Source organism: Pan paniscus, chromosome 15 (assembly GCF_029289425.2).
Source record: "Pan paniscus chromosome 15, NHGRI_mPanPan1-v2.0_pri, whole genome shotgun sequence".
In the NCBI taxonomy this organism is placed as follows: Eukaryota; Metazoa; Chordata; class Mammalia; order Primates; family Hominidae; genus Pan; species Pan paniscus.
In genome coordinates, this window is record NC_073264.2 from 1,447,905 (window position 1) to 1,460,000 (window position 12,096).

The 12,096-nt window shown below is 48.9% G+C and overlaps 1 pseudogene; it reads left to right on the plus strand.

Moving 5' to 3' along the window:
• Window positions 1-766: 766 nt before the first annotated feature.
• LOC134728934 (cell division cycle protein 27 homolog) lies at window positions 767-7,425 on the plus strand (annotated as a pseudogene).
• The last annotated feature ends 4,671 nt before the right edge of the window (window positions 7,426-12,096 follow it).

A 12,096-nucleotide genomic window follows, 5' to 3' on the forward strand; every position in this document is an offset into this window, starting at 1 on the left:
AGGGAGGGAGGGAGGGAGGGAGGGAGGGAGGGAGGGAGGGAGGGAGGGAGAAAGAACACACAAGGACTCGGTCGCGGGTCGCTGCAGACACACGGAGAGGCAAAATGCATGGGCTCTTCCGGAATCCACGCAGAGACAGACGGGGGGGGGGGGCGGGGAATGGGGAAAAGAGACAGATGGTGAAAGGGAAGGAGGGAGGGAAGGGAGCAGGGAGGGAGGGAGGGAGGAAGAAAATGGAGAAAAGAGAGACAATTTAAAAAACGTAGATACACAGAGAAAACTTTTGAAACACTCCATTTTTACAAGACAGACGGAAAGGAAAGAAACATGAAAAAGAGAGAAAGAATGAGGAAAGAAACGAAGGAAAGAAGGGAAAAAGAAACAGGGAGGAAAGAAAAAAGAAGGAGAGACAGGGAACGAAAGAGAAATAAAGCACGAAGGAGAGAAGATCAGAAAGAGAGAAAGAAGGAAAGGAAGAGAGGAAGAAAAACCTAAAGAAGGAGAGAAAGGAAGAAAGGAAGGAAGAAAAACGTAAAGGAGAGGAAGAAAGAAAACAGAGATAACTACGTACACTTGTTCATTTATTAACATAAATACAACGCTTTTCGTACGTAAGCGTAAACGTATTTGTGGACGATCGCTTCTCTATAGAGCGATGTGTATGTATTCGTATAGCAGAAACACCTACGTCTATTATGTAGAAGTATGTTTCTATGCGATCGGTACGTGTTTACTAGACGCGAGAGTAGTAAATGCAAAGATATACACATTGTCGTTTACATATAAATGTACAAAAATGTTTACATTAATAAATGTCAGTAAATACATGGAAACGAAAGAAATAAAAAAAAAAAAAAACGAAATGAGTCAACAGGCCGGGCACGGTGGCTCACGCCCGTCATCCCAGCACTTCGAGAGGCCGAGGTGGGCGCATCACATGAGGTCGGGAGTCGGAGGCCAGCCTGACCAACACGGAGAGACACGGTGTGCCTACTAAAAACACAAACATCAGCCAAGCCAGGCGTGGGGGTGCCTCCCTGTAATCCCCGCTCATCAGGAGGCTGAGGCAGGAGAAGCCCTCGAACCCGGGAGGCGGAAGGTGCGGTGAGCCAAGATCGCGCCATTGCACTCTAGCCGTGGAAACAAGAGTGAAACTCTGTCTCAAAAGGACGAAACAGAAAGAAAGAAAGAAAGAAAGAAAGAAAGAAAGAAAGAAAGACAGAAAGCAAGCAAGCGAGAAAGCAAGCAAGAAAGCAAAAAAGCAGGAAAGAAAGAAAGAAAGAGAAAAGAAAGCAAGAAAGCAAGAAAAAAGAAAGCAAGAAAGAAAGAAAGAAAAAGAAAAGAAAGCAAGAAAGCAAGCAAGAAAGAAAAGAAAGCTAGAAAGAAAACAAAGCAAGAAAGAAAGCAGGAAAGAAAGCAAGAAAGCAAGAAAACAAGAAAGCAAGAAAGCAAGCAAGAAAGAAACAAAAGAAAGAAAGAAAGCAAGAAAACAAGCAAGCAAGAAAGCAAGCAAGAAAGAAACAAAAGAAAGAAAGAAAACAAGAAAGCAAGAAAGCACGAAAGCAAGCAAGCGAGCGAGCGAGCGAGCGAGCGAGCGAGAGAGCGAGAGAGAGAGAGGCTGGGCGCTGTGGCTCACGCCTGTCATCCCAGCACTTTGGGAGGCCAAGGCAGGCGGACCACCTGAGGTTGGGAGTTGGAGACCAGCCTGACCAACATGGAAAAACACCGTCTCTACTAAAAGTACAAACATCAGCCAGGCACGGTGGCCCATGCCTGTAATCCCAGCTAATCAGGAGGCTGAGGCAGGAGAATCGCTTGAACCTGGGAGGCGGAGGGTGCGGTGAGCCGAGATCGCGCCATTGCCCTCTAGCCTGGGCAACAAGAGTGAAACTCTGTCTCAAAAAAAAAGGAAGAAGAAGAAGAAAAAAAGAAAGTAGTGAAAGAAAGAAAGAAAGAAAGAAAGAAAGAAAGAAAGAAAGAAAGAAAGAAAGAAAAAAAGAAAGAAAGAAAAGGCAAGGCCAGGCAAGGCCAGGCAAGGCCAGGCAAGGCAAATCTACCTGCTTTCCCTACATCTGGGGAGAATCGGGAAAGTCCCCAACAACAACAAGGCCTAAAGTGGAGCTGCCATCTGTCAAACCCGAGCGGAAGAGTCCACGCGGGTTAAAGACACGAAGAAAGACAAGGAAACCATCGACCGAGGAGAAGAACAATCTGGCCCAGCCAGGGTCTGTCTCCTGAGGTTGTCTGGGCAACCAGGGAATGGGACGGAGGGAGGGCGGGCCTCCGAGACTCCGTCTCGAAACATAAATCATGATAATAAAATAAAATTAAGTTAAAAAAAAGAAATCACGCATAATTCCTAACGTGTTTGATGCCTCGAAAGGCGAGAGGCGTACGTACGTGTATGTCACGGTGGGGTTGTTTTTTGTTGTTGTTGTTGTTGTTGTTGTTGTTGTTGTTGTTGTTGTTTTTTCTTTTTCCCCGGAAACTCACTTTTTAATTATTTTGTTGCATTTCATTTTCATTTTCATTTTTTTGAGACGGAGTCTCGCTCTGTCGCCCAGGCTGGGGTGCAGTGGCACGATCTCGGCTCACTGCAACCTCCACCTCCCAGGTTCAAGCGATTCTCCTGCCTCAGCTCGGCCTCCCGAGTAGCTGGGATTACAGACAGTACAGCACAGCACGGCGCCCGGCTAATTTTGTGTATTGTGAGTAGAGACGGGGTTTCACCATACTGGCCCTGTTGGTCTGACCGCCTCTTGATCCACCGGCCTTGGCCTCCCAAAGTGAGGGGGTGACAGGCTTGAGCCACCGCGCAGGGCCCATTTATTTTATTGTATTGTATTTATTTATTTTAATTTATGTATTTATGTATGTATGTATTTATTTATTTATTTTTGAGACGGAGTTTCGCTCTTTTTGCTCAGACTGGAGTGCGATGGCGCAATCTCGGCTCACCGCACCCTCCGCTTCCCAGGTTCAAGCGATTCTCCTGCCTCAGCCTTCCTAGCAGCTGGGATTATAGGCATGTGCCACCGCGCCCGGCTAGTTTTGTATTTTCAATTGAGACGGGATTTCTCCATGTTGGTCGGGCTTGTCTCCAACTCCCGACTTCAGGTGATGCGTCCACCTCGGCCTCCCAAAGTGATGGGATGACAGGCATGAGCCACCGCGCCTGGCCTATTGTATTGTATTGTATTGTATTGTATTGTATTGTATCGTATCGTATCGTATCGTATCGTATCGTATCGTATCGTATCCTATCCTATCCTATCGTATCGTATGGTATTTTATTGCATTGCAATGGATTGTATTGACTTATTTTATTTAGTTAGTTACTTTTGTGTTATTTTATTTATTTATTTGTTTGTTCGTTTTTGCCTGATCAAAGGTCAATCAGACCCAGTCGTCAAAGTGGCGGTTTCCTAGGCAACAAAGGAGGGAGGAACATGGAGGTGGGGGCGGGGGCGGTGGAGAAGACACAGTTGCCCCAGGCTGTGCGCAGGCGGCCTGGTGCTCCCTTCCTCTGTGAGGCCTCCGTTTTCAGAGTCACAGTGACCGCTAGGTGATGCCCGACGTCTGCCAGTGAGAGTGTCAGCCCGGAATGAATTGGGATCCCCTGGGGACGGGGTGGGGGGAAGGATGGAGGCTCCCACAGCACAGTGGGTCACCGCGCCCTCCAAAGCGATCCCCACAACTAATCGACCAGGGCTCCTGGGGGGACGCAGCCTAAGTCCCCCACCCATCGGATCATCTGGAACTTCCGTCCAGAGACGAGAGACCGACTGGGAATTCTCTCAGTCAAGGTCCAAACTGAAAAGAATCACTGGCACGGACAGCAGGACTAAGGCCATTTCTAAAAGACTGGTTTCTGTGTTTTGGGTGAATCTGTGCATTTCTGTATCACAAAATGACTGACTTTGAACGTTACGATTTTTCTCCTCCTTACGTGTACGGTCCTGTGATAGACAGACCAGGGGACTCCTCAGCTCAGAGTCCGTGAGGCCAGAAGCTGACGTCCCAAATTTCTATTTAGAATGAATTTAAGCACGCCAGCCAAACGCTCTGCCGTGAAACTGTCTGTCGGGAAGACAAGCGGGGGAGGGGGGAAGGGGGGGTCCGGGCGCCGTAGGCTCGCACCTGTCATCCCCGCACTTTTGGGAGGCCGAGGGCCGGTGGATCCCTCGGCCCAAGCCTTGGCAACACGGTGAAACCTCGTCTCAAAAAAAAAAAAAAAAAAAAAAAAAATTACAAAAACTAACTGGTTTCATAACCTGGACTCAAAGTTAATAAATAGATAAATAGGCCGGGGGCGGTGGCTCACGCCTGTCATCCCAGCACTTTGGGAGGCCGAGGTGGACGGATCACAGGGTCAGGAGATCGAGACCATCCTGGCTACCACAGTGAAACCCCATCTCTACTCAAAATACAAAAAGTCAGCCAGGCACAGTGGTGGGCGCCTGTAGTCCCGGCTACTTGGGAGGCTGAGGCAGGAGAATGGCGTGAACCCGGGAGGCAGAGCTTGCAGTGAGCCGAAATCGCGCCGCTGCACTCCAGTCTGGGCAACAGAGCGAGAGTCTGTCTCGAAAATAAATAAATAAGTAAATAAATAAATAAATAAATAAATGTAAATAAGTAAATAAATAGATTAAAATTGAAAACTAAAAAAAAGTAAAATAATTAAAAAAAAAAAAAAAAAAAAAACGTAGCCGGCCGGTGACGATGGCTCACGCCTGTCACCCCAGCACTTTGGGAGGCCGAGGCGGGCAGATCCACTGGGGTCGCCAGTTCGAGACCAGCCTGACCCACATGGAGAAATGCCGTCTCTACTAACAATACAAAATCAGCCGGGTGTGGTGGCCCCTGCCTGTAATCCCAGCTACTCAGGAGGCTGAGGCAGGAGAATCGTTTGAACGCGAGAGGTGGAGGTTGCGGTGAGCCGAGATGGTGCCACTGCACTCCAGCGTGGGCACCAAGAGTGAAACTCCGTCCGAAGGGGAAAAAAAAAATAAGGGCTGTATTCTGTTATTTTTGCTTCCTACCCTGACAAGAACATAATACAGCTGTTGTCTTTCTGCCTGCCTGCCTGCCCGCCCGCCCGCCTGCCTGCCTGCCTGCCTGCCTGCCTGCCTGCCTGCCTGCCTGCCTGCCTGTGGCAGGGCCTCATTCTGTCTTTCGCCCAGACTGGAGCGCAGTGACACAATTATGGCTCACTCACTGCAGCCTCAACCTCCCCAGGGTTAGGCGATTCCTCGAGGGATCCTACGGCCTCGGCCTCCCAAAGTGCTGGGGTTACAGGCGCGAGCCACCAGCACCCGGCCTGAGTTAATACATCTGGTCTCACTGCGTCTTAACCACGCACCCACGAAGAACTCAAGTCAAGAGAGAGTCGGCAAGAGACTCTCAGCATTCTCTCCCGAAAGCACGTGTGTCCCGAGCTCCTGTGGTTTCAGGTGGCCGCGCGTAGAGGAGAGATTTCCAATGTTTCCGGAGAGGTGCGAGCCACAGTCACTCGGGGCATCCGAGCACGAGATGGGGTTTCTGACAGCGACTGAAGGGCCAGGAAGGGCCAGAATCTGCCAAGGCCCGCGTTCCAGGGTGGGGCCGATGGAACCCAAGGTAGAGGGAGTCAGCGGTCCGCACAGAGAGAGCTCCAGCCCTAGGCCCCACTGTGCAGACCGAATCAGAAGGAAGAGAGTCCTTCGTCCTACCTGCCACATCCCTCACATCCCCCCACTGAACTTGGGAGTGGATCCGTGTTCTAAACACGAGGTGACTCTCGGTTTGCAATGGATCACAAGGGGCCGGGCTTTCCAGAGTCGGCAGGATAAAGAAGTCATTCTGGCTCGGACTCCCCCATCCCACGGTAACGGTCGGTAACGGTCGCTGGTGACTTTAAATGAGCCGGGGCTGGCCGGGCCGGAGCCGCTATGGGGGTGGGGGGGGGCGGGGGGGGGGCGGTGCCTGAGGCACTGCAGAAAGTGGGCCTGAGCCTCGAGGATGGCGGTGCTGCAGGGACCCGTCCAGGCTGCTATATGGCAAGCACTAAGCCACTATGCCTACCGAGGTGCGGTTTTCCTCGCAGAACGCCTCTATGCAGAAGTGCACTCAGAAGAAGCCTTGTTTTTACTGGCAACCTCTTCTTACCGCTCAGGAAAGGCCTATAAAACATATAGACTCTTGAAAGGACACAGTGGTACTACACCGCAATGCAAATACCTGCTTGCGAAATGTTGTGTTGATCTCAGCAAGCTTGCAGAAGGGGATCAAATCTTATCGGGTGGAGTGTTTCCTAAGCAGAGAAGCCATGATGATATTATTGTTCCTGAGTTTGCTGATTCAGCTCGCTTTCCCCTTCCATCGTTGGGACATGTATATTGCAAGACAGATCGGCTTACCAAAGGGTCAGAATGTGACCAAAAGAGCCTCCGTTGAAATCCTTTCCTCTGGTGTCCCTTTGAATCATGATGTGAAATAGGGGGGAAAAGCCAGATCCTGACCAAACATTTTGATTCACATCTCTAGAGAGCTTTAGCAACTGCCTGTCCAAGTGTTGTGCCAAAACACTGGGACCTCGTCCTAGCTTATGTCACAGACAGCCTGAGACCGTTCTTACGGAAACACCCCAGGACACCGTTGAATTAAACGGATTGAATTGAGAATCTTCCAATTCAAAGTACTCCTTGAATACAGACTCCCCAGTGTCTTCTATCGATTCAGCCGTCCTTTCACCTGATACTGTCCCACTGGGAACAGGAACTTCCATATGATCTAAACAGGTTCAACATAAACCAAAAACTGGTCGAAGTGTATTAGGAGGACCAGCAGCAGTTAGTCCATGAGCCCCAAGTGTTGGCATTTTGCCATTAGAAGCCCCAAGTCCCGGAGACGGATCCTATGGACAAAACTGCACTGGTATTAGACACCTTCTGTCATTGACGTGCCATCCACCGGAGCCCCTTCAAAAAAGTCTGTTGCCGGAATCGGCCAAACCGGAACACAGTCTGTCTTCTCGCAGAGGGGAAAGAGCCGAAAGGTAACCCCAATTCTCGCAAAAACACAAAGTTCTGGTGCGCCGACAAGGGCAACACCTCAGGTATTGAGCCCCACTATGGCATCTCCCCCAAACGCACCGCCTCGAAGAAATTCACGACTCTTGACTAGTGACAGCTCCACAACCGAGGAGAATAGGAGAAAATTAAAAGGGAAGTTTCCACCTAAAATCCCAAACAGAAAAACAAAAAGTAAAGCTAATAAAGGAGGAATAACTCCACCGAACATAAGTGATAGCCATGGAAGTGACAACATTGGACTCTTCCGTCACTCCAGAAGGGAAAATAGCCGCAATCGCGCCTCAGATTCAGGCTTTTAATCTACAAAAAGCAGCAGCGGAAGGCTTGATGAGCCTTCCTCGTGAAAGGGGGAAAGGTTATTCAGCTTTGTGTTCTCACCACGGCAAAGAAGCTGTCAGTATCTTGAGCCATCTAGCTTCTCACCACCGCAATACCGGTTGGGTACTGTGCCAAATTGGAAGGGCCTATTGTAAACTTTCAGAGTCCACACAAGCTGAAAGAAAATTCTCAGAGGTTAGAAGGATTGAGAATTACAGAGTCGAAGGCATGGAGATCTACTCTACAACACTTTGGCATCCTCCGAAAGATGTTGCTCTTTCAGTTCTGTCCAAAGACTTCACAGACAGGGATAAAACTTCGCCAGCCAGAGGCCTGGTGTGCTGCAGGGAACTGTTTCGGTCTGCAACGGGAACACGATATTGCGATTCAATTCTTCCAGAGAACTCTCGAAGTGGATCCAAATGATGCTTATGCCTATAGTGCATTAGGGCGTGAGCTTGTCTTCACTGAAGAACTGGACAAAGCATCAGCTTGTTTTCGAAATGCTATCAGGGTCAATCCCAGACATTGTAAGGCATGGTAAGTGGTAATGAAGTGTAAAGACAAAGCCCTATGGATGGCGCCGGTACTCGCTAGTTTTTCTGGTTAGATAGCTCTTTATTGTCACGAATTTGGTTAAAAATACTTAGGGATGGTACATAGTGCTGAATAACTTCTAACTAAGATGTTTCCTTATGAAACGTATGTCTTGAACAAACTCTGAAATGAACTCATGATCATAGAATACCAGATCCTTATACTCAACAGTTTCAGTCTTCTAGCAAACTTTTGCAGACGCTGTAGTTGTCTTTGGTTCGTGTATGTGTTTCTTTAGTTGTGTGACTGGATTTGTGACTTTTTCTTCGAGCACCGAAGTGGTGATGGGGACAAGGAGCGCTTGGGAGATTGGAAAGGAATAGCATAGTTCACTTATTGGAGAATAGAAAAATAGATGGAAACAACTCACGAGCTGCTGCTTTTTGACAGTGTTCCAGTTTACGGAGTTACTATGAAGAACTTCACGTGCCCTTTAATGTAGCGGTCTCTCTGTTTTACTCTTTTGTACTCGTGTATAAGTGGGCACATAGGAAATTACTACCTAGGTCCTATTGTGATCAACTGAATAAGACATGAAAAAGTGTGGTCCTACCTCTGCCTCAACAGCATACTCACCGTTGACATTTATTGCATTTTTCTGGACTGACTTCATAGTTTAAACGTCAAGAGAAGGCCGGGCGCAGTGGCTCACGCCTGTCATCCCAGCACTTTGGGAGGCCGAGGCGGGCGGGTCACGAGGTCAAGAGATCGAGACCATCCGGGCCAACACGGTGAAACCCCGTCTCTATTAAAAGTATGAAGATTAGCTGGGCGTGGTGGTGGGCACCTGTAGTCCCAGCTACTCGGGAGGCTGAGGCAGGAGAATCGCTTGAACCCGGAGAGGTGGCGGTTGCAGTGAGCCGAGATCACACCATTGCACTCCAGCCTGGGCGACAGAGCGAGACGCCGTCTCAAGAGAAATACATTAAAAAAATAAATACATACATAAGTAAATATCAAGAGAAAGTATAATTCTGAAGTCATAACCCTGTGGTAGTTATTCTGTCAGATACGGTGGTCTTTGGGGTGACTTATTACAGCAGTGGAGTTCTATCATTTGATTTGCTTCTAAATCTGAAGCATTATATTACGGAAACATTTTTTGATTTGCGAATATGTTGTTGAATGGATCATATCTCATTTTGCTGTAGTAGTTACATGGCCCGAAAGATGGCCAAAAAGATAGTGCCAGCTACTGCTGACCAACGCAACAATCAACTTGCCAATACTGCCTTCTCTTCCGATGGCTATGTTCTCCGTCCTATTTTAAGAACTCAGTTCTTCATAAGACTTGTGTCGTTTTCGATTTTTTTCCCAAGTCTGGTTGATCCTTGTGTTGTGATGTTTTTAAATGTGTATTGTCTGTTCAGCTCTTTTGCAGGAGTCGCATTCTTAAAAAAATCTTAACCCTATCAAAAATTGTGTTTAAAGGAGGATTATTCAGATCGGCCAGCTTTGACTAGGAAGAGTGTAAATGCTGACGTATTTAGGTAGCTCTAAATACTGAGCAACTTTATTCTAACCACAAAATGGATAGCCTTTCTTTTGTCTTCACTTTCGCTATCATTAGCACAGTGTTTAATACCTTTTCTTCATCTATAACACAATTATAATGATATAGGAAGCCACTCAAATAAGGCAGACACGTTGCGTTGCACTTAAAAAAAAAAAAAGAAGAAGAAGAAGAAGAAGTCTCTCTGTGGCACAGAATGAGGTGTGGCTCGAATCTGGAATCTCCAGTGAAAACCAATGAAAGAGGGTGAAACCCCGTGTCTACTAAAAAAAAAAAAAAAAAAAAAAAAAAAAAATGAGCCGGCCATGGTGGCGCTGAGACAGGAGAATCACTTGAACCCAGGAGGCAGAGGTTCCAGTGAGCTGAGATCACGCCGCTGCACTCCAGCCTGGGGGACAGAGCAAGACTCCATCTCAGAAACAAACAAACCCACCAAGCCAGTAAAGGTGTTTAATTCGATGGTGTCAGGCTCAGGTCTCTTGACAGGATACATCCAGCACCCGGGGGGAAACGTCGATGGGTGGGGTGGAATCTATTTTGTGGCCTCAAGGGAGGGTTTGAGAGGTAGTCCCGCAAGCGGTGATGGCCTAAGGAAGCCCCTCCGCCCAAGAAGCGATATTCATTTCTAGCCTGTAGCCACCCAAGAGGGAGAATCGGGCTCTCCACAGACCCCACAACCCCCAACCCACCCCACCCCCACCCCTCCCACCTCGTGAAATGGGCTCTCGCTCCGTCAGGCTCTATTCACACCGTGTGCTTTTGGAACCTCCAGCGTGTGTGCGTGGGTTGCGTGGTGGGGTGGGGCCGGCTGTGGACAGAGGAGGGGATCAAGCGGCGGTGTCCCGCGGGTGCCCGGGACGTGGGACGTGGGGCGTGGGTGGGGTGGCCAGAGCCTAGGGAACTCATCGCCGGTCAGGACGTCTCCCCTCCTGGTCCCCTCTCTGACCTACGCTCCACATCTTCGCCGTTCAGTGGGGACCTTGTGGGTGGAAGTCACCATCCCTTTGGACTTTAGCCGATGAAGGCCGGGCTCCCAAGAGTCTCCCCGGAGGCGGGGTCTTGGGCAGGCTCACAAGGATGCTGACGGTGACGGTTGGTGACGGTGATGTACTTTGGAGGCCTCGGGCCAATGCAGAGGTATCCATTTGACCTCGGTGGGACAGGTCAGCTTTGCGGAGTCCCGTGCGTCCTTCCAGAGACTCATCCAGCGCTAGCAAGCATGGTCCCGACGATCCCAGCTCCCAGCAGAGGCACTTTTGTTCACACAGGATCCTGGGCAGGAAAGTTCTCAGCAGGCTTAGGCCTCCTAGCCAAAAAGCCAAAACCACTTCTGGGATTTTTTTCGAAGAGCCAGTGGTTCCACAAGGGGCCGTGGGTAGTTGTGGAAATGGAGAGAAGTGTTTGCACATACATATTGGAGACAGAACGGACAGGGCTCGGTCACAGATCACTTAGGACACGGGCAGATGCACATTGAGAAAACTCTTCCGGCATCCTAGGGGAACAGAGGTACGATTTTTCGAGACAGTCGAGGGAGAAGCCACACCAGATTTTAGGATTGGATCTTTATTCCTATGTAGTTTCTATGAGGTATCCAAGTCCAGAAATCAACTCGCCAGTTCTGTACAGCATTCTGTAGGGAGATCAAATCTGGGATGTCAGAAGTTAAGAATTCGGGCCTTGGTGAGGGATTAGATTAGATGTACTTGAGCTTATTTTGCAAAAAAAAGAGAGGGCGGGAGATAGCGAGAGCCAGAGCCAGAGACCGAGACAGACAGACAGACAGAGAGAGAGAGAGACAGAGAGACAGAGACAGAGAGACAGAGACAGAGACAGACAGAGAGAGACAACGATACACAAAGAGGGAAAGACAGAAAAAGAGAGAGAGAGAGACAGATAAAGAGACAGACGGAGAAAGACACAGATGGTCAGAGACAGAGAGAAACAGAAAGAGAGAGAAACAGAGACAGGAAGGGAGAGAGACAGGCAGAGAGAGAGAGACAAACAGACAGGCAGACAGACAGGCAGAGAAAGAGTAAGACAGAAGGCAGACACACACACCCCCCCACACCCCCCCCCACACACACAGAGAGAGAGAGAGAGAGAGAGAGAGAGACAGAGACAGAGACAGACAGAGAGACAGAGAGAAAGACACAGAGAGAGAAAGACAGAGAGAAACAGACAGAAAGAGAGACACAGACAGAGACAGAGAAACAGCCGACAGGGGGGAGAGAGAGAGAGAGAGAGAGAGAGAGAGAGAGAGAGAGAGACAGAGAGAGAGAGAGACAGAGAGAGACAGACAGACAGGCAGAGAAAGACAGTAAGACAGAAGACAGACACACAGAGAGAGAGACAGAGAGACAGAGACAGAGAGAAAGAAAGACAAAGACAGAGAGAGAGAGAGAGACAAACAGACAGACAGGGAGAGAGACAGAGAGACTAAGACAGAAGACAGACACAATGAGAGAGACAGAGACAGAGAGAAGGAAAGACAAAGAAAGACAGACACGGACAGAGAGAGACAGAGAGAAACAGACAGAAAGAGAGAGAGAGAGACACGCAGAGAGAGAGTGAGAGAGACAGGCAGGCGGAGAG